Source organism: Mustela putorius, unplaced genomic scaffold (genome assembly GCF_011764305.1).
Source record: "Mustela putorius furo isolate JIRA1106 unplaced genomic scaffold, ASM1176430v1.1 tig00000596_pilon_pilon_pilon, whole genome shotgun sequence".
Lineage (NCBI taxonomy): Eukaryota > Metazoa > Chordata > Mammalia > Carnivora > Mustelidae > Mustela > Mustela putorius.
In genome coordinates this window covers 1,384,317-1,389,026 of record NW_025421428.1, presented here as the reverse complement: position 1 = coordinate 1,389,026, position 4,710 = coordinate 1,384,317, and the positions used below count along the sequence as shown (strand labels likewise).

The window sequence follows — 4,710 nt, the reverse complement described above, 5'->3', positions numbered from 1 at the left end:
GAGACCTCCGCGGGGCAGCCGTGCGGGTCACACCGCGCGTGCCGGGTACCCGCTGTCCGCAGATGCCGGAGCGATGGGTCCGAGTCTTCCTTTGGGTTTTCTTCGGGAAACGCTCTGGGTCCCTGCAGGCTGGTATCTTTTTCACCCTCTTTGGCGACGCCCTTTGTGTCCCTGAGGTGGTTCGTGCTGCCAGGGATGCCTCCCGTTGATCCCAGCTGAAACCTAGGAAGGTCCTCGTAAAAGAGTTTTTGGCGGGTCGGTTTGCTACTTTTGTTTTTGGGAGCCTCATGGTCAGAAGCTGGTCAGATTGGAAGCTGGTATATAATGCCCAAGAGAAAAAAAAAAAAAATTTTTTTTTTTTTAAGGCGTTCTCCCTGAGCTAGAATGAAACTGTGTACCCGAAGCCTTTGTGGAAGGATTTGGTAAAACATTCCCGAGACACATAGCATTAAATCGGGAACATAGGAATCCTTTCATTTTCATCTTAGTTGAAGATCTTCCTGATACAAAAAAAGCAAATGGAAAGTAATACTGTTGGATGGGGAGGGCGCCTGGGTGGCTCAGTGGGTTAAGCCGCTGCCTTCAGCTCAGGTCATGATCTCAAGGTCCTGGGATCGAGCCGGCATTGGGCTCTCTGCTCAGCAAGGAGCCAGCTTCCCCCCTCTCTCTCTGCCTGCCTCTCTTCCTACTTGTGATCTCTCTCAAATAAATAAATAAAATCTAAAAAAAAAAAAAATACTGTTGGATGGTTTACAAGCTTCTTGGTATTATTCTGGTTGCAACCCATTTCTTTGAAGAATTAAAAACAACTCTCTTTGTCCTACAGATTGAGTCTTTATAAGAACAGGAATTTGGCTCTAGAAACAATTCAAAGCCCTCCTACTTTTTTTTTTTTTAAACCAATACCAAAACTTCCCCTATTTATCCCAAAGGGCTCGCACATATTATAAGAGATCTGGGCTGAAAGAACAAAAGTCCTTCTTGGGGAAACTTGCATTATTTCTCTGTGAGTTTTCAATTAGCAATAATCACGCCTCGGATAAACCTCATTGGCTATGATACTGCCACTGCGCAAAGCTTCTCTGTGAATTTTGAGATCAAAGTCTTCTACCTTGTCGTCTACAAGAAACAAGGTACTTCTTACAAGAAGGGAAAAGGGAGGGGGGAGCCCCTTTTGAAAACGAGGCCTATAAACTATCTTAAAAGTCTCTTTCACAAATATTAGTAAGACGCTTTAGTCACCTGAGCAGAAAACCTTAACTTATTCCATCTGCCAGAAACGCAACTTGGATACAACTGTTCTGTTATAAACTAGTGGATTTTGAATTATTATATGTCTCATGGCTAAAATTTTAAAGCAAAAGCTGTAACATCTTGATTTGCATCTTGTACTCTCAGAATACAAAAAGTAACCCAAAGGTTTTTCAAGTTCCTGGGATCTAGGATAATCTTTGGTAAATAAAAACTAGTTTAAGTTTGCTTTTTTAATTAAAATAGGCATGTCTTTAGAGTTATCAGCATTAAGTGTAATACTTTTATTCTCCCTGGGTTTACTAAAAGTCAAATAAGCTTATGGTATCTGTGTTACAGAATTTATCAGGCAGAAAGATAATTTAAGATGATGGGTAGCTGTTTACGGTCTCATGAAATTTTCATGACTAAACATAATTAAGAACAATGAATTAAATAGATAAAAGTAAGATAAAAATTTTCAACAACAATTATGTTTTATGGTATGGTGTACTTAAAAATATTTTCCACAATATTTTTGGTAATCTGAAACCTTAAATGTGTACTGAAACAAGTGATGACTTGGTCAGGAGCACAGGTAACGGCCTGGACTTGGTACTGGCATCTGAAGTAGAGAGGAATTTTGTGGGACTGAGAGATTAAACTGTGGAATCTGACACTGTCTCCAGATAGACAGTGTGAATCAATTTTGGATCATAGTACAGACACCCAGCTGGTATCAGAAAATGGTTTGGTGGTTTTGGGGAGAAAAGACACACATTAGAATTGGAGTCAGAATTATAATGGCAATCTATGACGATTGTAAAGGAATTATACTTGTCCTTTTGGGGTTGTAGTATCGAACAACTACCATATACTCGCCTAAATCACCCTTTGGTGTCCCTTAATGCACCCAAAAGTAGGGTCGAGCACTACGGATAAAGAGAAAGGCAAGCCCAGCAGTGCTTTTTGCTACTAATGAATGTAGGACTGACTTGAGTCCAGGAATATTCCTGATATTATTTTTGTCCAACTCCTTTCTCAAAGATAGTTCCTGGTATCCATCAAATCCACCAACCAGAAGAACACTGGGCTGTGATTCAGGCACAAAGCTTACTGTGCAGCTTTGGTCTTCTCACATCACCTCTCTGGCTCTTGATTTTAATATACATCAGATTAATGAGTTTAAGTAGACACCATCTATGGTTCTCCCATCCTGTTGTCTTGGGTTTCCAATGCCCCATTCGCCCTGGGCAAAGGCATCCATGTCCCTCTAGAGCTGACTTGCCCCCTCTTCCTCTGCGCACATCCCTCCAGGACAGTGCATCATCTTGGGCCCCAAAGTGGTATTAGGCAGCCAGACATTCTCATTTACTCACAACTATTTCCGTCATCAGGACCCACTGTATCCAGTGGCAATTTACCACACATCGTTAATATGTTTGTTCTATTTTGTTGGCGGAATATGAAAGTTCATCAGCAAGCCCGCACACAGGGAAAGCATATTGAAATGAGCATTACAGATCTGTCAGGCTGGAGTTTATGGCCTTTTCTCAGTACTACACTGTAAGTCAAACAAGCCTTGATTGAGTCAGCAGCCTCCTGGGTACTCATTTGCCAAAGTGCGGGAATTTTAATGCTAAGTTTATCTGCCTGCATTAGGCAGGAAGGGTGAGGTGGGGAGGAGGTAGGCAGATAGCTTTGGCTTCGGGGTGTTAGAGACCAGCCTGCAGTTCCACAGGCACCAGGAGGGGAGCTTTCAGTGGGTTTGGCCTCTTATCTTCTTATCGTCTTATAGATTTTGGAGACCTAGTGCCCGGGAGTTTTAATACTCAGTTTGCAAATCCTCCTTTTAAAACCAGTGCATTGAAATGCAATGGGAAAGAGAAAGGGGGAAAAGAAGAAAAAGAAAAGGAAATATTCAGTGAGGAATGGCACTGGGAAAAACAAAAGATGATGAAAGAAAAGGGGGAGAGAAATCATTAAAATCTCAGTTACAGAGCAGGATTGATGCCAATATCCTTACACCTTTTCTGCTTTGCCAGTGACTTCTAGGAAGGGTTCAGGCGCTCTCACTGGGGGGAAGAGCGCCGGGGAACCGCGTTGTCCGAACAGGACTTTGTAGATGCCGATCCTGTCTAAAGGGAATACAAAGCTTTGCAAGTCCAAATTAATGCACTGGGAAAATGAAAATTTTGCAAACAAGATTTCTGTTTCTTCTTTTAGGCAAAGTAAAGGAAGCACATTTCTACCCACGAGAAGAGATCTGTTTCTCTGATTTGGGGAGGGTCAGATATTTTCCAGCAGGTGGTTCCAAGAAGCGGCCCTGACTCAGAGTCAGGTGTGATTAGTACGAACAGATAGCAGTCACCACCATGGCTTCTTCCTCGGCAGGAAGGGTTATATCCACTCCTTTTTCCTTGAGCATTTGGTATTCTAGGAGGCAGAATCTATTTCTCATTCCAGGGGCGTGCAGCTGTGGGTCACCTGGCTAATGCGGGGGCCATTCCACATTCCAGAAGCATGGAGCCGTGGTCTTTAGGCATTCCAGAGGCATTTGAAGCTGCAGGTCATTCATTAGGCCAAGGTTAGTTTCTCAGACTGCAGAGCCAAGAGCCTTATTCTTTGCTAGTTGAGGTTGGAAACTGCAAGGAAGATGTAACTCCACTGGTGTCAGAAGGACAGAGATGGCATGAAAGACAGAAAATAAAAATTAACTGAAAAGAAGTCCCAGTTCATTCTTAGAAAGAATGGCAGGGACAGCATGTCGTGCACATGGATTTAAAGAGGAGATTTCTTTGAAGAGAAAGAAAAGTATAAATACAAATCAGGTTATAATTTATTGCTCTATCTTAATTCAATGAGAGGCAAGATATAGCATAGTAATGAGGCATACTGGAGCTCAAATCGATCAAAATTGGGTTCAAATCCTGCCTCTGCTTCCTATTAATTGTGTAACTTTAAGTGATTTATTTCATCTTTTAAAATATCGGCTTCATCATCTATAAAATGGGGACAATAAGACAACCTGACATTCTAAGATAATACCCTTAAAAGTGTTTAGCACAGTCTCTGCCTCAAAGAAAAGATTATAAACTTTACTATTATTATTATTATCACTATTATTTTGTGGGTGAGATTCTTGAGTTTTAAAGATGAAGATAATGATCTTGTTTTAATAGGGATTAATACCCATCACTCATTCCATTACCTTCTATCCTACGTCAGGCACTGTGTTAGGCACACAGTTATTTTTGCTAACTCTGGACAGATTAAGACTGGACTGTGTCTAATGGCCACAGATTCAACTCAGTAGGCTCCCAGTGAATATCTGCTATATACAGTGCTCTTTTTTAATTCCAATATTTGAAACAAAGATCAAGGGGATTTGTATTTTTGTCATTAAAGAAAGCATAACACAGAGTTAGATAAACACAGATGATGAGGAAGGGCAAAAAGTGTATGGAATTCAGAGGAGAT

At 41.3% G+C, this 4,710-nt stretch overlaps 1 pseudogene; it reads right to left on the bottom strand.

Moving 5' to 3' along the window:
• Positions 1 to 890: 890 nt before the first annotated feature.
• LOC123392827 lies at positions 891 to 1,079 on the bottom strand (annotated as a pseudogene).
• Between the last annotated feature and the right edge of the window lie 3,631 nt (positions 1,080 to 4,710).